We start from the raw sequence: 27,505 nt of genomic DNA on the forward strand, positions 1-27,505 counted from the left end.
CCCCTTCCTTTTTCCTTCTGGTTCTGAACGTGAAACCCTGTTGGAAACAGGTCCCTTGACCCTCGCCCTTGACATTCAAATGGCTGAATGGAGGAGAGATTGCTACTCGCACGTCTTGGGGCTGCTGCTCTCTCTCTCTCTCTCCCTCTCCTCTCTCCTTTTTTTCTTTCAAATGAGTAATCCCTGAAGATCTTAACCCCCCAATTTCATCACCCTCACCTCCCCCCTTTATTTTTCTCGCGCTCCTCTCGGCTCTCCCGCCTGCTTCCCTCCGCCGTGCGCCCCCCTCCTTTTTTTATTTGCATCTCAAGTCCAAAAGGCAGAAAATACACACGCGGCGAAGACACCGGGCAGCCGTGGAGGCTCCGGCCCGTCCTCGGTCGTCAGTCACCCCATTGTGGATCTGCCCGGGCCGAGGTGGCCGAAACTGCCCGGGCGCTGGCCCCAGAGAGAGCCTTTTCATCATCTTAGGGAGGGGGAAAAAAGGGAAGAGAAAGACATTTTTCTCCGTCGCTCTCGGGATCTCTCTTCTGTCTTTATTTTATTGTTTTGGACATTTTTGAGCGCCTGGGCTTGGACGGCCCTTTTTGTCTCACTGCTGGGTTAAAAAAAAAAAAAATTTTTTTTTTTTTTTTTTTTTTTTTTTTTTTTTTTTTTTTTTACCTTCTTCATCCCTCTCTGGCCACTATGGAATTCTAATTTGAATCATGTTTGGATTGAAGCCGCCACTGTATTACTTACCAGGTAAGCGAGCTGTGCGCCTCCCCGGGTCCCGCGCGGCGCCGGCGCGTCCCGGATCCCCCACCCCTCCCGACCCCCCCCAGACCCGCACAGCCTGGGTCGGGGCGGTGGGTCGGCCGAGCGCCCCCCCCCCACCTCCACCTCCACCTCCCCCGCGGGCGGGCGCGCGCGGCCCCGCAGCTCCCGCTGCGGTCCAGCCGGCGGTGTGTGCGCTACGTGCGGCGGGGAGCGCCCACCCGGCCCGCCGCCCCCACCGCGCCGCCGCCGGGGGTTGCGCGTCTCGTTCCTTTTGTCTGCCCCGAGCCGGCTCCGCCGCGGCGGCGCTGCGAGCGGCCGGGGCGCGCTGCCTTCCAAGGTGAATTAAGCACCGGGTGTGAAGTTACTTTGCCGCAGGCCGCCCCGATCGGGTGGCAAGCTCCCCCCTCCCGCCCCCAGCCTGGGGCTTATTTTCCTCTGCCTCCTGCCGGCCCCTTGCGCCCTCTCTGCGCGAGCGTGGCGCGCCTGCCCCCCGCCCCCCTTCCTGCCCGGGTTTCCCTGGAAGGTTTTGTTCCTGCCGAGGTCGGAGGAGGGGGCCGGGGAAGCTCCGGAGGGTGGTTGGCGTGGCTTCCTGTTTCCCTAACCTTCCTGCGCGCTGACAGCAGCCTGCCGTGTAACTTTCTGTTTCGGGGCAAGTCGTGCTTGTAACCCAGAGTGGAGGGGCGGGGAGGGGGTGACAGCAGGAGGTTTGGGGAGCCCCTCTTGAGTTCACCTTATTTGGACTTTGCGACCTTAAAAATAATTACATGTAGGCTAAGGGGAAGCCGGGAAGCCAGGGGTTCCTGGAGAGGGAGGCAGGAGCCTTGGTGATCCCTAGGCCCTCGGGCTGCCTCCTTGTCACCCCCTTCCAGTGCCCCCGGGGTCGGGAGCAACTGACTAGGGCTGCCCTCCCTGGGCCCCTGGCGCGCAGGTCAGGAAGGCAGGGCAGCCAGTGTCCGCTTGTACTGGGAACAAGCTGTTTGTATTTTCCCTTCTTTGCTTTGAGAGTTTCGTCTTTGGGAGTTCACACAGTTCCCGTGGAAGTTGGGGCCACCGTGGACCTGGGGGAGGGGAGACTGGGGTGCTGTAGGGAGAAGGGGAACTTCCTGGGCTCCTGTGGGGGCTTCTCAAATTCTGCAGAAAGAGGCTGGCCGCGGAGGGTAATTTCTGCACTGTTTTGCTGGGGAAAGGTGCAGGTGGCTGGGTGTTGGGTTTTTTCACTGCACGTTCAGGAACCCCTGTCACTTTGGCCGAGGCTCCCACAGAACCCCTGCAGTCCCTGGGAGGAGCGTGGGGGGGGAAGGAATGGCCTGGACAGGACCCAGCTCTTCTGGATCTGGCCCTTGCTGCCCTGGACCAGGTCAAGGGAAGAGGTCGTCCAAGTGTCCCAGAGACTTTAAAAAAAGAAGCAGGAAAGCCTGATGGGTTCTGGGTGAAATCTGTACAGTTACTCTTTCTGAGCTTTGTGGCTATTGTAGGGCCCCAGCCCTTCCCAGAAACTGACAAGGTCTGCATTTCATGCTTACTGCCTCCACCGCTTGTGTGAGGAAGAATCGTTTTCAGGGTCTGTGCTTTATTCGTGAGGTCTTTTTCCCGCAATGCAAGTACAGCTCTTCCCCTCCGTCCACACGGCCCTTCGCGGATCTGAGGCACATGAGAACCGGGAACCCCCAGTCTGCACAAGGGTTCTGTTCCAACCCCGGGGCTGACGAGCGGGGGCGGTGCTCAGAGCCGTGTCCCCCCCCCCCGCCCCCCCACAGGAAGATACCAGAAAGCCTCGAGCTGGGGTGATGGATGCATCGGGGCTCCTGGAACCCAAGCTGTGGCTGTAGCATTGCTGCTGTGGCTGCTTTTCAGTTAGCTGGCCTCCCCCCCCCCCCCTGCACGGGGAGCTGCCGGGGGGGGGGACAGGGACAGTTCCTTCCTCTGTATCTATAGCCCCCCCCCCCCCCCCCCCCAGTGCTGCGCCTTGCCTTGTAGACACAGTACATGTTTGTGGCAAGAATGAATCTTCTTAAGTACAGGGCGTCTTGAAAGCACAGGTGTTTGTAATCCACACCCTACTTCACCTGCCATTGGACGGCTGCTGGAACATACTTCTTCATCAGGTGACCGATTTTCTATTTACTCTTGGAGCCTCTGAAAAAAAAGGAGGAAGTGTCAGGCTAGGAAATTCGAAGCAATTAAGGAAAATCAGTCTTGGCTGGTGTTAAGCCCTCGGGGGCAGCGGGGTGAAGAAGGCAGGTCTGGACCCCCGGGGGAGGTCAGGGCTCAAGTCCTCCTCGGCCTGTGCAGGGGGGGCTGTCACCCGGTTCTCCCCTCTTTCTCTCTGTCTCTCAAGTTTTCTGTTTTTAAATTCTCCTACTAGGGTTTTTGTACGTTAGGATTGTGGTATCAGAGCATAGGGGCTCAACTGGGAAGAATCGTGGCGAGATGCCTTCGCTTCTCTGGGCTTCTGTCAGCTCAGAGTAGTCAAGGTGATAGTCAAAGGGAGGCCTGGTTGTCCTGACCCCTGTCAGGCCCCCTCGGGCGTGCTTTGCAGCAGTCCCCCCTGTGAATCTCACTCCCACCCCTGAGGTGGGTGCTGGTGCCTGCCCATTTCACAGATGAGGAAAGTGAGGCTCCGAGGAGCTAGGGGATTCGGCCAGCTTAGACGGGACAGAGCTGGGGTGTGCAACTGGCCACTGCCCCCCACACTGCCCCGGGACAGAGGGGCCTGGTGGCACCCCTTACAGCAGAGGTCTGGGACCAGTGCTCTGGAGCTTCTGGGACCCGGTTCTGTTCTGCAACTGCAGAGCCCAGGGCCCAGAACCTGCCCTTCCGGCCCTCACCTCCCGCCCGGGGGCAGTTCACAGACCGCTGTTCCTGTTGGACCCGCGACAGGATTGAGGCTGGTGGCGGCACGTTCGAAGCCTCCGCCCCCTCTGAGCTGCCACCTCGGGCAGGTGGACTTAAGCTCTCGGGGACTCGATTTTCCCATTTGTGCGATGGGCTCCAGACGTGTATCCAAGTCAGTATCCGTGCGAGGCAGGGGTTGGCGATCTCTGGCCCACCGCTTGTGTTTGTAAATAAAGTTTTATTGTCCACGCCTCCTCTTCCACGGAGCGTCGGAGAAGGCTTTTGTGCTACAACAGCAATGTCGAGGAGTTGCAACAAGGCTGGTCAGGCCTGAAATATTCATCACCTGGCCCTTTTCAGAGAAAGTTTGCTGACATCTGGTATGAGGGATTAAATGGGCGAATTTTTACAGGGCACTGAGGACAGTGCCTGCGATGAAGTTAACACGTAGCAAGCGATAGCTATCATAAAAATCATTACCATATTTTTTTACGCTTATTTATTTTTGAGAGAGAGAGAGAGGGCGCGCACACAGGTGAGCTGAGGAGGGGCAGGGAGAGGATCCTCAGCAGGCTCCTGTCAGCACGAAGCCGGATATGGGGGGCTTCAACCCATGAATTGTGAGGTCGTGACCAGAGCCGAACTCGAGGGTCAGACGCTTAATGGACTGAGCCACCCAGGTGCTCCCCCCCCCCATTATTACTATTTAAGTAAGTTCTAGGCCCAACATAGGGCTGGAACCCACGACTCTGAGATCCAGAGTCACATGCTCCGCCAACTGAGCCAGCCAGGTGCCCTCCAAATTATCATTAGTAAGGTGGAATTATTTGCAGAAACTCACAGGGCTCCTTAGTGGTTGGACTGGGACTTGAACTCATGTCTTTGGGCCCGACCCTTGGCCCCCAGGACACAGTGTCTGACCTCTGCGTCCTTCCCTGGCAGAGGTCAGGGCTGGTACCCGTGGGAAGGGAGCTGGGGACTGGCGGATGGGTGGGGTCTGCAATGCTTCTTGGAAAACTTCCGGTTCTGTGTGCTCGTGCGCCCAGCTACCCCCTTTCCTGAACTCCACCAGGTTGCGAACTCCGTGCGGGAGGCGACCGGGTGCTTCCTTGAGGCCCAGCTCGGCGCCAGGCCAGTAACGACAACAACAAACACAGCAAGGAGGGACGGGTGGTGGAGGCGCTTCTTGCGCGGTGCCCGCTCCGTCGCAGACGTGGTGTTCGTGTGAGCCCCCCCCCCCCTTGCCAGCTGAGGACACTGAGGCACGGGGAGGTTGCGGTCAAGCAGACAGTCGGCAGCTCGGCCAGGCTGTGACGGCAGGCAGTTTGGCTCCAGAGTCCCTGCTTAATAAATATTTGTTGAAGGAGAGCCAGGGAGGGAATTGGCGGTTGGTGGTGGTGGTGATGGCGCCCTGCCGGCCCCCTTATCTTGTTCCTGGAGTTCACGGCGGGGCGGGGGGTGGGGGGACTCCCCAGCTGTCAGCTAACCCCACCCCGGCCTCATGCTGAACTCTGGGTGACCCAGGCTGCCCCTCGGGATTGACTGTCCGCTGCTGGGAAGGACACTCCAACTCCAGGGAAGAAACTGAGGCCCAGAGAGGGCTGGGGCTTGGCCCAAAGCCACACAGCCTGCTGGCGGCTGCTCTCAGAGACTCTGGGTCCCCCTCAGAATATTCCCCTTGCCCCCAGCAGCCTCCCGAGCCTCTGACAGGCTTGCAAGGGACTTAAGGGCTTCCCCTGCGGGGAGCTGAGGGTGCCCAGGCCGCCTGTGGGGAGCTGCCTGGATTTCATTTGGGCGCCCAGACCGCTGCCAGAAAGCCCCAGCCTGAGGCTGGGTGTGGGTCTCTGCGCAGGCCCACCTGGGCCGATGGAGGGGGCTGGAGGGGCCTGGAGGCGAGGGCAGGCTGCCAGCCTCCCCCCCCCCCCCCGCCCGTCCTCAGGTGTCTGCTGGGGGCAGGGGGTGGGGGGGGCAGAGCTGGGAGGGGGGGTGATGGAGCTCAGGCCCGGCCTCTGGCCCGACCTGGGAAGCTGCTGGGCGGTTAGCAGAGCCGTGGCTTTGGGGCGGGCTCTGGAACCACCCAAGGCCTGCTCTGGGGGCAGGCTGGGCCTACAGGGATCTGAGTCAGATAAAAGGACAACATTGCTATTTCGGTTGTGATTGAGAAAGCTGCTTATTTACAGCTCAGAAACTCAGCGGGGACAAGCATTTCGGCTCCCATCTAGCACTTTCCAGGCAGTCACTAATTAATCTTCTGATACCCCTGAGACCTGGGGAGGGGCTGCCACATTTCCATCTGTCGGCTGGGAAAGCCAGGGGCCTTTTGTCCCAGCTGTGGCCCAGCCCTTCTCCGAGGGGCCTGCTCTGGTTCCCACCCCCCTGCTCAATTTGGTTCTCATTAAGATTTTTTTCTTGCTTAAATGTGTTGTTGTTACTCCATGGGTGGGAATCTGATACAGCCCCACTGGAAACTCTCCTGCTTCTTATCTCCTTGACTCTTGGAGTCAGGAAAAGTTTCTTTTATGCTCCTGGAGCGAAGAGTCATTATGATGCCTGGATTCCTGCCCTCGGCTGGGGCAGGGTGATTCTCTTCCTCCGGTGCAGGGGTGCGGAGGGCAGTGGGAGGCTCGAGGGGCAGCTGGCCAGGGCCACCCAGCTCCCAGAGGCCGAGCCTGTAGGATGAAACCTGTAGACCTGGGCTGCGTTTCCAAGTCTGGTGCTCCATAGCCCTTGTCCCACTTCCCCCTGGATGTGGACATGACGTGCCCACCCCCCCGCCCCCGGGGGCAAGTGTGGACGGGCCCCTCCAGTCATCTGGTCTACCCTGGCATTTGCAGCTAAGAAAACAAGACTTGTAATTCTCCTTAGACTTTTGGTGACATCGGGTCGGTGGACGGGGCCTCTTTGTTTACAAGGGGACGTCCTCTCATCATCTACTTTGCAGGAAAAAAAAAAAGAAAAAATCAGGCTTTTGTCACCCCTAAAGTAGCCTTTCCCAAAGGGTGACGGAGCCCCATGTTTGAGGATGTCAGCAAAGCAGTCGCTCATCCATATTTGGGATTGTCTCTCCTTGGTGGTCTAGCTACACAATCAGCTGAAATTTTGCAGCCACGGGGTGGGGGCCGGGGGGAGGGGGGAGTACATTAGAAGGGAAGAGGGAATTTGGGGGTGAGGGAATAAAAATGGATGCCGTGCTTTTTTGTGTGTTTTTAAGAGCTCCATATAGATTTAAAGTCCTTTTGTTAATTTAGGAACATAAAACTGTGTGATGTATAGCTTGCTTTGCTCGTAAAATTACTAAGTGTGGCATATTTAGAGATGTGAGAGCTTGGGGTAAAAGGGAAAAAAAATCAGTGAGACTTTTTTTTTTTTTTTTACAAGTCTTTAGGGGGAAAATGCGTTTTTCTGGCTTTTTCCCCCTGATGCCAGGCCCTCCGCAGCTCTGGCTGGGATTGGTGGTTACCCTCAGCCCAGATCGCAGCCAAGCTGGAAGCTGGAGGGGGTGCTGGTGTGGGCTGGCCGGGTTTGAGCTAAGCCAGGTCCAGATCTCGCCCCCAGAGCCCGAGTCCACCCCGTCCCAGAAGCCCCCGGCCTGGCTGCCCTGTCTTCCTCCTGCCGAGAGACAGGAAGCGCCCTCTGACCAGGCCTGGACCGCCGCCCAGTGGGCATTTGGCCACTTGCTTAATGGCCTGCAGGGTTGGGAAGTCACGGAACATTGGACTTGGAAGGGACCTCAGAGGTCAGATGGCCCAGCCCCTCCCTTCTCTCCGTTTGGTGGTCTCCTACGGGGCCTGGGTTCTTAGAATGTTGCTTTTCACATAGACACACATGTGTGCGTGTGACCCCGTTCTCCCCTCCTGGGGCACAGAACAGGTCTGTGCCCCCTCCCCCAGCCGGGCAAGGCTCCCCCTGCGGGCTGCCAGGCCCTGCACCCTGTCGACCTACGTTGGCGGGAGCGGCAAAGGAGGTCTGTGTCTTGTCCCCTGCCTGCTCCGGGAACAACAACCAGGGAGGGAGGCGAACGAGGACGGAGTGCCCTGGAGTCTCCTGCGATCACCCTGGCGGAGGAAATCCAGGAAGGCTCCTCGGGGAAGGTGGCATTGAAGGCCGGCCTTGGGAGGGAGGACCACCGAGGGGGTGAGGCTGAGTGGAAGGAGGCTGGTACCGTGAAGGGGGCTGAACCAACAAGAACAGAAAAGCTGTGTGTTCAGGGTGCCTCCGGAGTGCTGGGGACTGAGCGCCGGCCATTCCCACCCTGGTGGTCGCAGACGTGCGGATTGAGAAGTCCAGGGGCACAAATGCTGGTGTGTGCAGAATCTTCTGGAAGCACAGGGGAGGCAACTGTTGGGATTAAGCTGGGGGTGGAGGCAGTGTCTGAGAGGCCGTGGGGAGGAGGAGGGGACATTGGGGCTGGCCTTCCTCCTTGCGGGCGGCCCCCCCACCCTCACCTGTCGGGCACTTGAGACGGAAGGCGGCCAATCCTACCCCGGGGCTCGGCAGTGCCATCTAGTGGCGGGGTTCTGAAGCCTGTGCGCCCTTCAGAGAGCTGCGGGCTCCAGACCCCAGAGGCCAGACAGATGCGTCAGGACCAGGGGGCAGGGCAGACAGGGCCCAGCTGGGAAGCAGAGCTGACCCCCGCAGGGGCCGGTGGCCTCCCAGGAAGGATACTTGCAGAGGGAGGGGAGAGCTTGGTGAGGCGGAATAAAGCGGTGGGGGAGGAAATGACCCCCTAGGGTGGGTGGGAGCCACATTTTGGAGGGTCTTGGTGTCATAAGGCCAGTGGCACGTGAGTTGGATTGTGTTGCAAGGGGTGGGGGGAACCCAGGGCTTTAAAGCAGCGAGGTTCTTTCTGTTCTTTCAGCGCGGGTTTGCAACGCGCCAGGCACCGGACCAGACGCGTGGAAATACAGCCGAGGAGCCCCCGGGGGCCGTCCCTTCCTGGAGCGCCTAGTTTGGGCGCCAGCTCGTCGCACTGTGTCCCCCGTGTGATGCAGACTCTGGAAAAAAGGAGAGCAGGGGAGGGGGTGGGGGTTGCTGGAGTGTGGGTGGAGGCCACTTTGTCCCGGTGGCCAGAAAGGTCGGTGTTAGCCTGGTGAAATGTGAGGGGCAGGGACCCAGGCTAAGGGTCCTGCATGTGCAAAGGCCCTGGGGCGCCAAGGACGTATGTACGGACGTGTGGCCACCGGGCACGTGCCGTGGAGAGCAGGGTAGAGATGAGAGGTGGGGCAGTAGGCCTTGCCCTTGAGCACCCCTCCGGCTGCGGGGCTCAGGTAGATTCCAGGCGGTCGGGGCAGCAGGGACACCAGGGTGCGGGGACTGCCATGGCCCCAGGCGAGAGACAGGTGGCAGGCTAGACTGGGTTGGCAGTGTGGAGGCGCTGAGAGGTGGGGAGAGTCTGGAGGTAGAGACGGATTGGATGGCAGACCGCCTTGGGCCCATCTGTTTGGGGAAGATGGCTCCAGCAGCCTCCTTGTGGAGGCGGACAGTCAGCAGAGGCTTTCCTTAGAGTGAGGGGGTCCTGCGGCAGGAGGGCGGGCTGGGGGGCGCCTCTGAGCCCAGGGTCTGTGAGGAAGAGCAGGAGTGCCTGTCCGGCCTGCGGCCCCGGCGTCTGCAAGGAGAGGTCAAAGTACGGACAGTCAAGGCTGAGTGTGGGCCAACGTCTCAGCGGTTCTCAAAGCGGGGTTCCCCAGCCAGCAGCATTGGCACCGCTTGGGAGCTGTCAAGAGGTACAGATTCTCGGGGGACCCCACCCCCCCGACCGTCCCGAGGCGGGTCTGGGAGTCTGTGTGCCGACGAGCCCTCCAGAGGATTCCCATGCTCGTTCAAGGGTGACAACTGGTCTGACCCTTGTCCCGACTATGGAAACTGAGCCCGATGGCTGAGTTCCCGAGGAAGATTGGGAATGGGGTTGACATTTCCTTGGAAGGGGGTCCTCGGTGAGTGAAAGCCGCCCCCCACCCCCAGCTTCAGCCCGTCGCCACTGCAGCCGGGTGTAGAGGAATCGGGAAGGAAGGGTATCCCGTCTTCCAGGTGGCCTCCCGGAGGAGGTGGTAATGACCGAGGGCTGAGGTCGGCCGTGGGCTCTGCCTGGCGGGCGGGGCCAGCTCAGGCCCTGCAGCTCTGGTCTTAACCAGCAGGGAAGCTGGGCGGAGAGCCTTGGGTTCAATTCTGCCTTTGCTCCCCACTGGCCATGTGGCTCTGGGCAGATTCCTTCTGTTCTCTGGGCCTCGGCGTGTTTGTTCATCAAATGCCGCCAGTGGGGTCGGCGTGAGCACTCGATGGGTCAGTCTGTGGACCGAGCGCTCTAGGACCCTTAGCTTCGGGGGCTGTTCCGGCTACGGGCCTGTGTCTCAGACTCTGGACTGGGGCCGGAGAAGGGGGCCCTTCCCAAGAGACCTGGCTGAGTCATTCTTGACAGGGGCAGTGGCCGGGGCGGGGAAGGCACTGCCCCTCGGCCCCCGTGGGGCTGGGCAGGCCAGCGAGGAGTTCAGGGCCACTTTGCTCAGACTCCCGAAATGGCTGTCGGCCAGCCAGGGCTCACACAGCGGCCTGGTCACAAGATGGCAAGTTCTGAATAAGTAAAGAAGAAACAGAATCACTTTGATCAGATGGTCCCAGCTCTTCTCCCGCTGTCCCCCCCCCGGCCCCCCACCGTCAGAAACGCCCAATCGGGTGCACCCCAGCGCCCTACGTCTTATTGGATGAAGGGTGTCATTGCCGGACCGTCCTCCGTGGAGGGTTTCCTTTTAATGAATTCCTTCTCCGACCTCCCCACCCCGAAGGACTCCAGTGTCACCCTCCAGCGAGTGGCCGAGCCCCGGGGCCCACAGCACCTTGTCTCCTGCACTGGGGCCCCTTTGAAGCTGCCCGCCACTCGTCCCCACCCCCTTGTCACTCTTGCCCTATAATTCATTTAGGATTAGCTTTTAGACCTCCTCGCCAGTCCTAACTTCTGTTGCCTTGGTAACTGTCAACCGTTTGCTGGTTTCCCGTGATTATCTGACAAGAGGAAGGGGGGGGGCGGGCGGGGAACATAAAGAAAGGGGGAGGAGACAGTGCCTGGGTCTTAATCGAGCTCACTGGAGGGGCCCAGCGGGCGGGCTGCTTGCTGGGGGAGCAGTTGGGTAGGTGAGGCCGGGCGGCAGCTGCGTGCGGGAGGGGTGGGGTGGGGTGGGGTGCGGGGGGCGGTTCACACAGGCTGCCCCCCACCCCTCTGGGAATGAGTGCGAACAGTATCAGGAGCCTGCTGGATCTTCAGGGCCCAGGGACAAAGGTGTCACCCGCCCCCCCCCCCCCTTCCCTTTTGGGAAGTTTCCACTGGCAGATGGATTTCAACCCGTCTCCACTGCAGCACCAACCACAGGATGCCCGGGCAGGGGTGGGCAGGCCAGGCCAGACCGGCAGCCGGGGGACGGGTGCGTGGGTGTGCGGGGCACCAGGCCGCCCGGGCTGGGACGGAGGGAGTGTCCGTGAGCACGCGTGTGACCACATGGAGCGATAATCGTGGATGTTGCGGCTGAGCTCAGGAGCTCACAGAGGGCGCGGCGGGCACAGCTGGTCTCTGCCCCGGGACAAGGACCGCTGGATGCAGAGGGGTTTCGGCGGCCAGCCCCTGGACCCCTCTGAGGGCCTGTCACGCTCGTGCCTGGTGGTTCGTGCCGGCTGGTGGCCCCCGGCCGCCTCCCTGTGACCCCTGCGTGTGGCTTGGGCTTCCTCACGACCTGGTGGCCTCGGGAGAGCTGGTACTTCTTAGGAGGCAGCTTGGGGCTCCAGAGGCGGATGTCCTGGCCCGCAAGGGGGAAACTGCACGGCCTCTTAGGATCTAGCCCCGGGGCGGGTCACGCCGTGTCACTTACGACACCACGTTGGGCACGTGTGGGATCGCGGTCCACCCACCTGCGGTCCCCGTTTCCAGGCCGGCGTTGGTGGTGGCCTGGCCTTTCGCAGGGGGGGGAGAAGATTTCGTGGTCTTCCAGAGTCAGCTTCGAAAGTGATGCTTCCGTGGAGCAGGGGCCGGGCGCTCTGACGGCACCTTCCGGGGCGGGTTCGGGTTCAGGTTCGGGTTCGGGCGCCTTCCTGGGCAGAGGGCCCCCCCCCCCCCCCCGCTTCAGGTTCACCAGCCCTGCGTGGATGAGGGCCGTCCCTCGAGGCGGGGGCACTTTCACCCGTCCCGGCAGGAAGAGCAGCCCCCTCAGCGGCATCCGTGGGGCGACGCCAGTGCCTTCTGGGGAGCTGCTAATGAGCTATGCCTGGTTTTTATGAAACGCCGTGGTAAATTATTAATTTGGGCCAGAAATGAAAGTGTAGAACCGGATGGGCTCATGAATATTCATCCTTGACTCTAGCATGCCAGGGTTGATCAGCGGCTGGAGCAGCCAGCCCCACTCCTGACCCAGATTCGGGGCTAGTTCTGTGGGGAGGAGGCCCTCGGGAGAGCCGTGCTCCCCTCCCTCAGTTTCTCCGTCCGTCGATGGGGCTGATAACCCACAGCCCGTCGGCACAGTCGCGGCTAGACCAGCCTGAGCGAAGAGGCCCTAAAGTCAGAGGGTTCCGGACCCGGCCGGTTGGCACTGTGCGGTTGCCAGTGATGTTGATGTCTCTGTGACAAGGGACAGAAGCCCCCACCCCCCCACTCCTCTGCTCCTGTCTTAGGGTCTCCTGGGGCTCAGCGCTGGGGAGCCCCTAAAGATGAGCACCCTTTGGTCTCATGGGCACCCTTTGGTTCTGGAGCCTGATTGGGGTTAGTGCCGCTGAGGGCCCTCCCCCGTCCGTGTGTGAACCTCGTGGTACGTTAGCATCCCCAGCTGGTTCTGTTCCTAGGGTGGTTCCTTACTCCTAAGGGAGCCTGGCGCGACAGGAGAGCTCAGGGACTCCAAAGCAGGGCGGCCAGGGCTCGAACCCGGACTCCGCCATGGACTCCTTGTTAGGTCGTGGGCGGGCTGCTTAGACGGCCGCGGTTTGCCTGTGCAGGTGCGGAGCGTGGCACTTCCTGAGCTGGCTGGGAGCATTGAGAGGGATCGAACGTTTCACGTGCCCCTCGCGGCGTGGTAGGCTCTCTGTGGCGTTGACCTGCTGTTGGCACTGTCGTTAGTGTGGCTCTCGTCGTCTCATTTCCTGCAGGGATTGGAGCTCGGGGGCTAGGCGCGCCCAGGCCTCCGCGGCTCGGTGCCCCGGCACAGGGGGCATTTCCTGGGGACCGCAGTGTTGGGTTAATGTGTGTTTTCCCTGCTTCTTGGGAACCGACGCGGTGTGCCCGCGGGGAGGGCCTTGGAACCACATCAGGCTCGTGTGGCTTTCAGTGGGTCCCTCTGGGGTCCTTGCACCTGCCCTCTGCCTGGACAGGCGCCTTTGTGTTGCAACCCCCCGGGGACTGCCTCTGCGTGGAGCTGAAGCCACTTCCTGCCTGAGGTCCTGGGGTGGAGGTGGGGGTTTCGATCCTCTGCTTGGCAGAAGAGGACACGGAAAAGTGAGGTTTCTGGCAGCTTCCGGGGTTAGAGCCAGATAGGAAGTGCGGCCGCGGGTTCCCAGGCCGAACCAGCCGCCCCTTTGGCTCTGGGAGGGGGCCGGCTGACCGGCCAGATGGGATTCAGCGTCACCTGTCTGAGCCCCAGGCCCACAGGCCGCTTTGGGGGCCTCCGCCAGGACGGGGGAGTTCTGGGCGGCCTTGGCCCTTGGCCCCTGTGAGCCTTCGGGGCCTTGGCATCGGGGGAGATGGTCAGAGCCCAGAGCACGTGGGAGGCTGCCAGGTGTGTGGCTGTGGGAGGGAGCGTGCTGGGGGAGGAAGGACCTCGCCCTTGACCTGCCTCTGCCAGGGCTTCTCAGGGGCCTCGAGGGTCCGCAGGTGGGCTGCTGGCAGGCTCTTGGAGATCTGACACCTGCTGTGTGACAAAGCCGATGCGCCCCAGCGTGGCCTGCAGAGAGGTTCACGAAAAGCCTGTGAGGTTTTATGTGGCTTATTGAAACCAAGAACTCCACCCGCCTGCTTTTCATCCTGGTTTTGATGCCTTTGACTCAGGGCCCTGTCACCTCCCAGGTGCTCTGCCCGGAGAGAGGCAGTCAACGGGTCAGACCGGTGGGGCGAGCCGAGTGGAAGGAATAATAAAGCAAATAGCCCGCAACCAACTTTGTTCTCCTTGCCCCGGTTTGGAAGGAGCTGCTGGCTTCTTGCAGCTGTTGCCGCTGCTGGGGGGGCAGCTCCCGAGCACCTGCTGGGTGCCAGGCCCGAGAGGGGCGGAGGGCGGGCGGGATCGAAAGTGAGTCACAGGTCATGCCTTCAGGGCCCTCCTGGCCACCTGAGGAGGGGAGGGACTTGGCCGGGAGTGGGCTGCAAGGTTCTGGGCTTGGAAAGATGCAGCCTCCGGGGGCTCAAGAGGACAGAAAGTTCCCGTGCGGCTGGAGAGATCTGGGAGGACTTCCTGCGGGAGGTGGTGTTGGAAGCAGACATTGAAGAATCAGTGGGTTTGGAAGGGGGAGCAGCCCCCAAGGTCATCGGCCACCCTCCCCAGGCTCAGTGGCACGGATGTGGCTGGTCCGTAGGCCACACGTTGGCCTAGCCACATGTGACCATTGACACACAATTTTTTTTTTAAGTTTATTTATTTGTTTTTGAGAGGGAGACAGACAGAGCGAGTGCGGGAGGGGCAGAGAGAGAGAGGGAGAGAGAGAGAGAATCCCAAGCCGGCTCCGCAGTGTCAGTGCAGAGCCCGATGTGGGGCTCGAACTCACAAACCACGATCTGAGCTGAAACCGAGAGTCGGACGCTTAACGGACTGAGCCCGCCAGGCGCCCCCTATTGAAACACAATTAAAATGAAACAGAATCAAAACTTAAGTTCCTCGGTCACACCAGCCCTGTAGCTGTGTGGGGCCATGGCCACCTTGTGGGACGCCCTGTAGGGCAAGAGAGCTGTCCGTCATCACAGAAAGTCCCCTCGGAAGGCACTGGGCTCACGACCTGGGGGGGACGCCTTTAGGGGCCGGGAGGCCCCTGGGAGCCCGAGGAGGGGTCTTGGCTGTGTTTGGAGCCATAGGGACCTCCCGGAGCAGGGAGGTTGACCTGCCTGCACCACTGGACACGGAAAGGACGGGAGCAGAGGGGGACAGTCCAGAGGTGACGAGAGCCCAGGTGAGGGAGCCCTGACAGGGGTCAGGCCGGCGGTGGCACGTGTGGGTGACAAGGGCCATGGAGGAGGTAGGAGTGAGGGACATGAAATGGGGAAGTGAGTTGGGATGGGGGTGGGGACAGAAACCGCCAAGTGACAGTTTGATGATGAAAGGAATCGTTTCCATTGTCACGTGGCCCCGGACCTGTGGACCAGTTGGAGCCTGGAGCCGTCCCCGTCATTCGGGGGGTGTGCGTGCACAGGCTCGGGGTGTCTCCTTGGGAGGTCTCCAGGCTGGTTCTGTCCCGTGCATGCGCACACGCACTCCAGTTCGCTGTCTCGACGCCCCTGGCGTGTGCCTTGCCTTTGTGTGAGCACGCCTCTGGAACGAGCCTCTTCGAGTTCCCACCTCTCCCTGCTCGGTGTCGGGGGGGGGGGGGCTCTCCCGCCCCTCGGGGCCCCGGCAGCTTAGCATCTCAGTGACATCCTCCCGAGTGCTAGTGCTAGAGAGACGATCTGGGGGAAGGGAGGCCTTGAGTCACCCAGAGAGCTTCCTGGAAGAGGCGTGGGCTTCCTCTGTTGAGCCAGGGCATCGCAGGTGAGCGGGATCACAAGCAGAGGCCTGGGTGTCGGGCTAACTTGGACCGTGAGGAGGGGGTTTGGACCGTGATAGAGAGCGTTGGGGTTTGGGGGCACAGCGGGGTCTGGTACGGGGGTACCTGGAATCATGGGCAAGGGGGTTAAGGGGCCTCCCGTGGCCACCCCCAGCCGAGTCCTGCCCCATGCGTGGATTGTCTGCCCCCCCCCCCCGGCCATGTGACCTTGCACGGGCCCTTCCAGCTGTCTGGGTTTCAGGTTTTTTGTTCGTTTTTGTTTATTTATTAAGAGAGCGAGCGAGCGAGCACACAAGTGGGGAAGGGGCAGAGAAAGAGACTCCCAAGTAGGCTCTGTGCGGTCGCACGGAGCCCGACGCGGGGCTCACACCCGTGACCCATGAGCTCCTGACCTGAGCTGAAGTCAGGCGCTTAACCGACTGAACCACCCAGGCGCCCCTCAGCTGGTTTACTTGTTCAGATAAAACCCACACACGGTGAGTTTAGAGGGTGCCGTTCAGGGGGTTGTAAATACACTCACAGACTTGGGCGGCCGTCACCACTACTTGGTTCCCGAACATTTGTCACCCCCCCCAAAAAAAAAACCAAATCCCTGTCCCCAAGCGGGTAAGCGGTCATTTCCCGTTTGACCCCGTCATCCAGGCCCTAGGCTGCTGCTCCTCTGGCTCCTGGCTCCCCGGGGCTGCCTGTCCCGACACGTCCCGTCAGTAGAGTCACATAGGACACCAGCTTCGTCCGCTGAGCCTCGTGTTCATGACGTCATTCGCGGCGTAGCGAGGGCAACGCTGCCTTCCCCTTCACGGCCGAGTCAACCCCCCCCCCCCCCACCGTGGGGGCGGACCACATCTGGCTGGTCCCTTCACCCGTTCGCAGATGTCCGTGCCCTTTCCCCCTGTCGGCTGTTGGAACCACGCGACTGTGAACACGCACACACGAGCTTTTGTGCGAACCGGTGTGTTTTCCCCGAGCCTCTGTTTTCCCAACTGTGAAATGGAGCAGCGACCTGGGACCTGCTCTTTTTCTGTATCCGTGACGTATGCGACTTGCAAACTCTAAGGCGCTCCGGGATGGCTTTCGTCGCCACCCTTCGTGGCAGCTGCAGGGCCACCCTGGCCGGGGAGTCCAGAACAGGTGGCCGTCCGTGCTCAGAATGGACCCGCTGTGAGTGTCTGTCGTGTGTTTCTGGGGAACCTTCTGGGAGTTTATTTGAGAGAAATTGCTGCACAGCCCAGTTCCATAGAAGAAGGGGTAAAATGCTGGGACACGTGAGTGACCTCTGCCGCCCTCGTCTGGGGGTTTTCTGGAGAACTCCGGCAGGCATTGCTTCCTCGGTCGAGGCAGAAGTGAGACAGCCAGCCCATGCTGGGTTTCTGGAGGATGGATGTGGGAGAAGCCCGGTCCCCCTGTGCCGGGGGAGGGGCACCTGGGCCTCCTGTCTGGTTCTGACAGGCAGCCCCCGGAGCCTGAGTTTTTCTTGGCCAGCCTCCAACTGGTACAGCGCTGGCTTGGCCCTGAGCTCTTGTGGGACAGAAAGGAAGCTATTGAGGGCCAGCCGTGGGAGTTGTAAACTGGATAAATGGCCCTCCAGGATGCTTTTCCGCAGCTCTGCAGTGAGAATCCAGCCTGGGAAAATCCCAGTGTCCGTGATGCGGCTGCAGCCCAGAGAGGGAGAGTGGCTTGCCTGGGGTCACACAGCAAGGTCAAGCTGAGCCGGGAAGGCTCTTCCTGACCCCAGTCCGTGCCTTTCAGCAGCTCTGAAATCCTCTCTCGCCCTTTGACATAGCCTCTTCCATCCCATTAAAACCCGAGGCTTACTCCCCAAAGGCCAGCAGGAGCCAGACTCCGCGAAGCTGCCCCTTCCTCTGTGTGACAAGGCCCCGGGGTCAGGAGGCCACTGGAGTGACCTTACAGAAGTGTGCCTCCCAGGCCCCCCTCCACCCTGCTGCTAAAGGGCTCCCCAGCCACCAGGCCAAGAGCCTGCGGTGGAAGGGGGGGGGTGCAGTTTGGGGAATGTGGCAGATGTCCTTTCCAGAAGGCACAGAGCCGGCCTGCCCTCCTTCCAGCCCTGCTGAGATTTTGGTGCGTGGGGGGGGTGGGGAGGGGGGCGGTTCTCTGGTGCTTTCTAGATGTCAGGCCCCCTCACCGATCTGCAGCAGGGGGCCGGGGCGGAGGCAGCCGGGCGTTTGTCCCCGCCACCCTGGAGACCCCGGGGGACCCCCTGAGGAAGCCCTGCAGGGTTACGGGGTCTGCGGTCCCCGGCGCCCCGCGTCAGATTTATCAGGCTCGCCCGTGCACCCTCCTGACAAGGCCAGAGCCCCCCCCCCTGCCCCGCCAGCGGCTTGCTTAAAAGGTTAATCCCCTCCCTCTGTGACTGCTCCCCGCGCCCCCCTCCCCCTCCTCCCCGGTTTTTTACGCTCCAGTTAATTAAATGTGGCTGCCTATTGTCAGAAGACAAAGTTGGATATTTATTACACCTTGGCGCTCCCGAATGTCAAAGGCGCACACAGTTCGAAGACACACGGGCAGGGAAGAAGTCCAAGCCTATGTCCGCAGGGTCCAGGGCGGGCAGGCCGGCTGCCGCCACCCCGTGTGACCCGCAGTCCTTCCAGATTTGGCTGCAGCTAGCCAGCTTCCCCCACCGCGGGCCTGACATTGTGTGTTTCCCCGGGTGGCTCTGGCGGGAATCGCCAGGAGATCTGTTATCTGGCATAAACATCCTGGTCCCACACATTATTTCACTGGAAGGAATTAGAGACGCCGCTGAAACGTACACAGAGCCTCCTTGCAGTTTCTTCTGGGGGGTTCGGTGGGCCGGCCCGAGGGAGTGTCTGCAGCCCCCCCCCCGCCCCCCCAGCACCGGCCCAGGCCAGGGAGCTGGGACACCCCCCCCCCCCATCAGCCTCCCACCTTCCCATCTCCTGCTTGGCTCTTGGCATTCCGTTTTCACTTGCGCCCTGCAAAAGCGACGTGGCTAATCGTGATTTTTTTTTTTTTCCATGTGGGGAGGGGAAATATGGATGCGTTCATTTTATAGTCCCCCCCCCCCCTTAATAATAATGCTTTAAAGATGTCTGACATCTGTAACTAACAGCTGGCATCCTGTTATGGAAGAATGTCCTTTTATTTCAAAGCAGGTTGAACTGTCATTAATAGTATAATTAGGTGATTATCACTATATAGCAGAAAACTGCTTAATTGCAGAGATCGTTTTTCTAGGATTCCAGTCTTTTTATGGTTATATTTGTTTTAGCTGTTTGAATTTTCATGATATTTTGGCATTTGGTACGTTGCCTCGTTTTTGTGTGTGCGTGTTTCTTCTTCCTGTTTTGTAACGTGTCTGACAGCTGTCTTCGGGAGCATTTGGTCCCGAGGAATCTTCTGGTGTTAAAGCAGCACTGGGGAGCATTACCTGGAAGAGGTTTCTTACCCTGGGGCCCTGTTTAACCCGCTCTGTGCCAGGCCGGCATCCTCCAGGAGCAGGCCCCCCGGAATCCCAGGCGCCCTCTGATTTATCTGATCCCGCTGCGGATAATAGTGTGAAATTAGGCGTTTAACCCGAGAGCCAAGGTTGTCTGTTAAGAGGCCCCTTTTACAATGCAATTTATTTTTACGGCGCGTCCTTAATACACAATGTTACCAAATGCCTCTGAGTTGCAGTGGATTCCGGAGAGAAAGGCGCAAGTGAAGAAAGGGACGTGGTCTCGGATGCAGCTGGAAGAGTTTTATCTTTCTAAACAGCACTTTGAGTGAAACTGAATGCGGAGGTGAGATTGTCCCTTAAAAAAATTTTTTAAGTTTATTTTGAAAGAGAGAGTGTGAGTGGGGGAGGAGCAGGGAGAGAGAGAGAGAGAGAGAGAGAGAGAGAGAGAGGGAGAGAGAGAGAGAGAATCCCATGCAGCCTTCCGCACTGTGAGCGCAGAGCCCGGAGCGGGGCTCGAACTTGGAAACCGCGAGATCATGACCTGAGCAGAAATCAGGAGTCGGGCGCTTAACCCACTGAGCCACCCGGGCGCCCCCAAGGTTGCCCTTTAAAAGCAGGCAGGAGCCAGGTGCTGACCTGCTCTGCGTGAGACACCCATATTCTCGGGCTCGCCCAGCGGTGGGGACGCGGGCTGTGCGGAGTCCCAGAGCGGACCCCGGAGCGCAGCCTCTGTTCCACCCCGACTCCCAGAGCGGAGTTCCCTTTCTTCCTAGAAGCTCAGCCCTCCCAAGGGCAGGGCTGTGTTACAGGTGTCGTGACCGTGTGGATGCCCGTCGTAGGTTGTTAAGCCTCTTTCTTTCTTACGAGGTCAGGGAGAGACTCACTAGCACCTGTTCCCTGAGATTGTAGTGTGGGTTCCTGGCTCGCCTTGGCCGAGCCCGGCGTGAGCCTGGGAACCTCATGCTTCTGCCTTGCCTGGCCCCTGCAACCCCCCAGGGAGGTTCAGCAGGCCCCTGAGGCCCCCACACCCTCCGGCTGATGGCCTAGTTCCTAAGAGCAGGCAGGCCCTCCCTGACTGCGGGCTTTGCGTGGGGCTTTATACCCCCTTCCCCGTGTCCCAGGCAGGAAACCAAGGTCCTGGAGGTGGGCTGAGCTGCTCCTGGCACCATCGTGGGGCCCAGCTAGGGGTAGATGCAGGCATGTGATGGGTGACGTCGTGGAAGGCGGGTCACAGGCCCGCCCAATATAAGTGCCTGGGACCCCGCCAGGAAGCACCTTACTGAGAAGTGGGGGCTATGCCTTCAGGGCACTTTTGTTTTCCTCTGCTGTCCCTGGGCCTGCCGCCCTTCTGAGGCTGCGGGAGGGAGTGATCTGGAGCCAGCCGGAGCCAGCAAGAGACTTGGGCCTGGCCGGGACCCCGCCCTCCTGCAGCGGGCCCCTGTGAGCCCCCGCGGGGCACCTAGCCTAGCTGTGCCTGCGTCTGTCCGTCCGTCCGTCCGTCTGCTGAGTGCTCTCACCTTCCCGTATCTCAGAGGCAGAAGCTGAGCCTGGAGAGGCATCCAGGGTGTGACAGCGGCCGGAGGTCTAGGGTGTCTGGGCAGTTCCGCATCACCAGCTCCAAAGAGCTCCGGTGTCAGACTGCCTTTCCGTTGGCACTGATGGTTTTTTCCCACCTTTCCAAGACTTTCTGGGGGAAATCAAGGTGCCCCCCCCCCACAGCAGAACAGATAGAGGCCCAGATTCAAGGTTGTCCCTGGACCATCCCACCGCCCCCCGGGTCTCCAGAATTTTGTAATGCTCAGCTGGGGCCTTCTGAGATGGTCAGAAGCCCAGTGTCTGGCTCCTGAGGGCAGGAAGGCCAGCTTGCCTTCCTGTGCTTGGCTCCCTTCTGCAGAGCAGGTACCTGGACCCAGGAGAGACTGGGATTGGCAGCCACATGGACCGTGGAGGGCAGATCAGCAGGGGGGTGCTGTGTGGCTTTAGTAAGTCCCTTCCCTCTCTGAGCCTCTGTTTCTTAGCTGCCAGCCACCTGGTGTTGGGAGGCTGTTAGCCTTTGATCTGCTGGAGGCTTGTCTGCTCCTCCTCCCTGCTCCTGCCGGCACCCAGGGCCTCAGGAGGGACTGTCAGAGCAGCCTGCTGTGTCGTGTGTCGGCGCCTGGGAGGGGGACGCTGGACAGCCACCCCTGGCTTCTATGGCCAGAAGATAAATAACCCCTAATCAGTGTTTCCACCTTAAGGCCCCTAATAACATTGGAAGCATAGCTGCTGGACCCTGGTGTAGACCGGGGTACAGCCTCACTCAGGGCTGGGGCAGTGGGAGTCGGGGGAGGTCGACTCGGGGCCACAGCCTGAAGCACCTCGGCTCCCAGTGGACAAAAGCACAGGTCGCTTGGCCCTTAGTCCCTCTGTGCCAGGTGGCCGTTGGCCGGGGCTGGTACCCATTTTGCAGATGGGGACGCTGAGGCCTGGGGAACTTTTCTCCTGCTGCCCGGCTTGTGTGCCTGGCCCTTTGCTGATATTCTTTCCGGTTTTGACAGCAAGAATGTGGTAGCTGTTACTAGTGTTCTGGCGCCGGGAACAGAAGCCTAGCTGGCTAAACCGCCTCTGAAAGCCCCGTGGACGGGGAGTGGTAAAAGTAGGATCTGAACCCAGCCCTGCTGGCTGAGCAGTCCCTTCGGGTCACGTCACATCAGGTGGCTCCCCCTGCTCCAAACCCTCCTTAGGATAAAGGCCAGCGGTCTTAGCAGCATTGTGTGCCATGCCCCGTGTCCCCTGACCACAGGTGGTCCCACCTCAGGGCCTTTGCACATGCCACGACTCGCCTCCCTGCGTACACTCGTCACACACCTGACATGCGTTTTCTGTGTATTTTACTGTTTATCTCCCCAGCTGGACTGTAAGCTCTGCCAGAACAGGGAGAGATGTGGTTTGTCTTGTTCACAGTTGTATCCCGGTGCTAACAAAGTACCTGGCAGGCAGTGGGCACTCACTCACGCCCGTTACTTGGAAGCCGTGCCTCACTGCAGGTCACAACCAGTCTGTGGCTCGGGATCTGCCGTACCCCCTCCTCGGGCAGCTTCAGCAGCGGGGGACCCCTGCGATGCCAGCGCCGAGCGCGGGCGAGCCAGAGCGGGCTCCGAGATGGGGGTGGGACAGAGAGGCCCCTCCCCTCGGGGGTGGGGCTTAGAGAACCACAGGGCCCTCCCCCGCCCGGGCAGGGCTTCCGCCTTGGGGTGGGATGGGGTTTCTGCCCGATCTAACCCACCCACTTCTTTTGAAATTCTGGCTGGGGCCAGCTGGGGGCGGGGGTCAGTCACAGACACAGCAGCGCTTTGTGTCCTTGGAATCCTTCTGTGGCCAACTTGTTGGGGAGGGCGCTTTGTATTGTAAATTTCCACCGAGTAATTATGTCTTAATGTATGATAATCCAGCTGGCCGGGTTGCTGGGCAGCCTGTATCAGCTGGGAGCCCGGGCCTGCTGTGGGCAGGGTGGCCGGGGTCAAAGTGACATGTCCTGGAGATCTGGGGACAGCGGGGTTTGCCTGGGTCCCGCTGCGTTGCTCCTGCGGGACCTGGGCTGGGGCTCCGGGGATTTGCCCGGACCTTGAGTGTAGGGGTGGGGGTGGGGGGCCGCTAAGGGTTTGTTCCTGGCGTGGTCCCTTACCTGTCCCTCATCCAGGCACGACAGTCCCCAAGGAGCCCCGGCCCAGCACCTCTCCCGCGGTTCCTGTGGCGTCTTAGGTCAGAACCAGCCCTGAAAGATGGTCCAGGCCCTGCTTGGAGTCGTGGATGGGGAGCTGACATTTTTGAACGTTCACTCTATGTTGGGCCCTGGGGTTCCAGGACTGAACTAAGCAGACAGAGATTCCTGAACTCCTGGACCAGGCGTGGAAGTTGGGGAGGTAGATAATGGACGAGATAAATAAGGTATGTGTCACGCAGTTACGAAGGAAAGATAACAGTGTGTGTAGGGGGAGGGGGGAAAGGGCGAGGGGATGGGTGCAGGTTTCAATTGGATGGGCCAGGGTGCGCCTTGGAGGGAGTAATAGCCCTGAAGGGAGTGAGGGAGCCGCCTTGGTAGATTTCTAGGGGAAGAGCAGCCCAGTGAGCTGGCTGGCATGTGCAAAGGCCCCGTGGCTGGAACTTCACTAAGTTGCCAGCTCTGAGTGTCTGTTCCGGAGATGTTCACAGAGCTTCCGCAAGCTGCGGGGAAAGGAGACAGAACAAGGGGGGACTTGGGGTCGGACGGGTATTCTGGCCCCGCTGTGGGAAAATCTGTGGCGATGCGGAGAAAGAGATGGGCTCAGAGAGAGAGGGTGAGTGGTGGGGGAGTACGTGCAGGAGTTCTGGAAGGGCCTTTCCTAGAGATGCCACGGGCCTTGGGTAGCAGGTGGTAAGTCTCGAAAGCCGAGGCTGAGCCCGGGACGGGGGGGGGGGGGGGGGCAGAGCTGGGGGGCAGGGCTGGTGTCTCTGCAAACCTGTAGGGCTCGGGTATCCTCTGCCTCTGTGGAGACACAGCGGAGCCTGCCAGACGTCAGCCAAGGGGACACGTTGAGCTCGGTTTGACACGTGTCCCTGTCGATGCCCAGAGGGTCAGGTCTCTGGCCGGGCCACACAGCCCGGCAGTGGTGGCTGACACACAGCGAGGGGGGAGGTGGTGTCTCTGTTACGGATGGAATGTTGGTGTCGTCTCCCCCAGATCCCTCAATTTAAGCCCTAACCCCCAGTATGGCTGTATTCTGAGATGGGACCTCTAAGGAAGTAATTCAGGTTAAATGAGGCCACGGGGTGGGGCCCTCTTCCGGTAGGATCAGTGTCCTGGTAAGAACAGACAGCAGAGAGAGCCCCCTTTCTGCTTCACGGGAGGACAGAGCGAGAAGGGGACTCCGTGCCATCCTGCCGGGGCCTTGATCTTGGACCCCGGCTTCCAGACCTTACCCGTCGTCGAAGCCACTTGGGCTGTGTGGTGTTTTGCTTTGTGGCCCAAGCAGCCCGTGACGGTCACGAGGCCCCCGATACAACCCTCGGGCATGATCTCCTGCGTGTGAGCCCGGGGGCCGAGTGTGAGTCCCCCAGGAGGGCTGTGTATGAGCCCGGCAGGTCGGCCGACTTGCCTTCATGAACGGTTTTAGTAAGGGTTTGGGGAAGCCCCTACTGGCCTGGTGTGGGGGTCCCGTCTGTCCCCCTCCATGAGGAGCTGCAGTGGGGGGGGGACTGAGGAAGGGTGCTTCCTGACGGGGGGCCTTTGGTAGGGAAGAAGCCGCCTCCCTCCATGCTGGGAACTAGGCACGCGGCAGCTTTGGAGAGGGAGGGGAGGCAGGGAACACAGACTTTGGGGTCAGGCCCTTGACAGCGGGTTGCCGGGGTCCAGGATGCTCAGTGTCCCGGGGCCAGGCCGGTGCCATGTGGGGCCATGTCCCGAGAGCCTGTGGAGCCTGGCGGTTGGGCCCAGAAGGTCCTGGGGCGCTGGGGAGACCCTGGCTCTCCGCTGAGTCTGGATGGGACGGGCGGGGCAGAAGCCAGAGTAAACCTGGGGGCGTGCTCCTGGGAAGGGGGGGTGATGGGCCCTGTCCTGTTTCTGTGCCACTGTTGAGGGGTGGGACCCTAAGGCAGGCCCCCGGGGAACCTGTTCCTACAGGGTCTTTGCTCCCTGACTCCATAGAGGGCTGTGTGTGTGTGTGTGTGTGTGTGTGTGTGTGTGTGTGTGTGCACGCGCGCGCGTGTAGAGGGACAGGGACAGGGTGGTCAGTAACTTGGCCGACCCATGGGGACTGAGCCTTGCTTCACCCCCGTCTCTGATCCCAGGGACTACATGTGAGTCTCAGTGCACCACTGCAGCTGCCTGGAACTTTCCGCACTCTGTGCATCAGGCTGACCTCCGCCCTTCAGTCAGCGTCCCCTTCCTATGAGCTGGAGGCCTGGGGTCCCCTCTCCTGTCGAGGCCACTTGGGTCCTCGTGGTTGTGGGTTCCCAGCCCCAGCCGGCTGCATCTGAAGTCCACGGAGTTTAACAGACACAGAGTCCCGGGTCTCCTGCCACGCAGCAAATCGCATTCGGGAGACTCGGGCTGGAGCCTGGGGGTCTGCACCGCTCCAAGCCCCCCGCCCCGACTGGACGGTCACTCAGATGTGGGAAGCAGGTACCGCCGGTGTGGGTTGCGGGGCGTGGGCCTCGTGGAGACTCCTGGCCCCCTGCGAGCGGGCTGCTGGTGCGGAATCAGGGGGGAGGGGGCCGGGGGCGCACGCACGTGCAGCCGCTTCTGCGCGAGGCCTGGTGTCATCTCACATACGACTCTGAACCTGGCAGATGTAAAAGGATGCACTTAGCACCCCAAACAGGGCTCTGCAAACATTGCCTCCTCCCCGGAGGTGTCGGCACCCCCCGGTTAATGTGTCCCGGCACAAAGGGAGCGTGCCAAGATTCCGCGTGACCTCGGCTCCTCCGCGCCTTCGGGGTAGCCGTCTGCCGCGGGAGTTGGCCGGGGTTCAGGGGGCTCGGGAAGCCCCCCGCGCGCTGGGCCGCTCGCGACGCCAAGCGCGGGAAAGGAGGTGGTGTTCTCTCTGGGAGCTGGCCGGAGGCCGGTCACTTGGGAGAGGACGAAGCTTCCTTGGCCCCGGATCGGTAAGAGGACCCCTTTGGCAAGGGGAGGGGGCCCTCCGGAACACAGTCCCCGCCGTGCACCCCGCCCAGGGGCGCCCCGAGCCCCGGCCCCCCTGTGTCGATAAACTGAGATTCTTCTCTCCACGGTTCGGGGCGCTGGGGGTGGGCACGGCCGTCCTGCACACCCCCCCTCGCCTCTTAATGCCTTCCTACCCCCAGCGCCCGTCTGTGGAGCCTGTGGTTGGTCGGCAGCCTGTCATTTAGCTGTTCCGAGCCAGCGATCGGGAGGCAGCACAAACTGTGGCATTTGCTGAGCGTAAAAATTCAATTAATTCCAGAAGGCAGATTAAATATAAGTGAGTTTTAATAATTTGCTGTAAAGTCGGAGGATTACTGGGGGCACGGGGAGGGAAACCACACATGCGTGTGCGATCAGGTTGCCGCGGCCGCGGGGGTGCGGGTGGAGCCCCTCACCCTCCCCGCGGGGCGCTCCCCCACCGCCCAGAGGCCGCCCGCCAGAGGGTGCTGTCGTGGGGTCTCCGGGCAGAACGTACAGGACCGGTGGGGCTGACCCAGCCTCCCGACTCCCCCCCCCCCACCCCGTGCACCCCACGCGGGGGAGCCGGCAGCTGAGGGCACAGGCGGCCGAGTCCTTCCTGAGCGACAGCACGTGCCCAGCGGGGCGGCCCCTTTGCCCCCGAATCTCTCTCTCTCTCTCTCTTTTATTTTCTTGCCTGCCCGTGGGGTCCCCCAGAGTTGACGGCTTCCAGTCCGGGCCCCGGAGCTCGTGTCGTCAGTCGTCCTAAGTTTGGAGGGCGTAAAGTGAGAGGGAGAAAACTCCCGTGGACCCCTCGGTCCCCCCGACGCACACAGGACCCACACGCTCACACGCCTCCACTCCCGTGTGCGCCCGGTCGCACGCACACCCACCTGCCGTCGTGCGGGTGCACACGGTCCTGTCCCAGAAAGCCAGTAAGTTGGTCGCCTTCCTGACTTGCCTCGGATTCGGGTGCCTGCTGTCCGTGCCTTTTGTCTTCTCCCACTGCCCAAACCCAGAAAAACAAAACAGGAGGCCTGACCCCCTCCCCGTCCTCCTCCTCCCCGTGCTACCCAAAACGAGGCCTGACCCAGAAAAGGCGATTGGTAGAGGGGGCTGTCTGGAGCCTGCCTCTCCGGCCGCCCCTGCCCCAGGGGAGGCAGCGAGAGAAAGGAGGCAGGCAGCTTTTATGTCAAGACAGTGATGGTCCAGTGAGTACAAAATGCTATTTCAAAGCCAGCGTTCATCACTACCATTTCCCACTGTGATCTCCATAGATTTCTTTGTCTCCTTCAATTGGCCCTAATTATGGAACTGGAGGCTGCCTGATCAGTTTCATTCTTGTCATGAAATCCTGAGGGCACGCACGGGGACGGGGACACAGGCTCGCCAGCTGCACAGCCCGGAGACTGGCCTTGGGTCTTTGTGTGCGTGCGTGCGTGCGTGTGTGTGTGCCTGTGTGTGTGTGTGTGTGTGTGTGTGAGCGCGTGCGGGGGGGGGGGGGGCGTGTGCGCGTGCATGTGCTTAGAGACCTGCTCTCTCCCCCTCTGCTTGCTCCCCGAGAGGCCTGGCTGGTTCGGTGCCCCTCTTTTTTGGGCAGGAGTGAGTTCCCAGCGGACCTCCCAGCTGAGAACTGGCTAGCTGGGATGTGCATATGGTAAGCAGGCTGGGATGCTGGCTGCCACCGACTTGAACACCTGCAAAGACGAAAGCCACAGCCAAGCGTGGCTTTACCCTGCCTTCCCTCCACGCTCCCTCTAATGCCCTAATTATGCCGTGTTTGTTTCAGTAATTCACGCTCTCCGGGTACTGATCCATCAATAATGAATGTATTACCTGTCTCCGGGTAAGGTTGGGGAGATCCAGGATGCTGCTTTGAAAGCGTCTGCGAAGCAGAAGGGTCGGGGAGGCAGAGAGGCCCCCCCCCCCCCCGCCCGCAGCCTTCCTCTCTCCCAACCCTCCTTCCTCAGATGGCAGCATATTTGGCAAAAGGCATCTGAGCCTGGTACTTGGTGCGGCTTTTCCGTTCCCCCTCCGCTTTATGCCTTTTTAATATTTAAAGCCATCATTGGGCTGAGCGATAAAATTCTTTCAAATCAAATTTTATCCTCCAATCTTGTGCTCTGCTTCCCCCTCTGGCC

At 60.7% G+C, this 27,505-nt stretch overlaps 1 protein-coding gene and 1 long non-coding RNA gene across 5 annotated transcripts in view; both read left to right on the plus strand.

Moving 5' to 3' along the window:
* Positions 1-27,505, plus strand: part of GSE1 (Gse1 coiled-coil protein) — a 390,912-nt gene that overhangs the window by 287,418 nt on the left and 75,989 nt on the right. The window lies entirely within an intron of this gene.
* Positions 666-13,709, plus strand: LOC123382348. Its single transcript, XR_006590603.1, has 2 exons — positions 666-744; positions 8,453-13,709. It is a non-coding gene; the product is annotated as an uncharacterized LOC123382348 (long non-coding RNA).

Source organism: Felis catus, chromosome E2 (assembly GCF_018350175.1).
Source record: "Felis catus isolate Fca126 chromosome E2, F.catus_Fca126_mat1.0, whole genome shotgun sequence".
NCBI lineage: Eukaryota > Metazoa > Chordata > Mammalia > Carnivora > Felidae > Felis > Felis catus.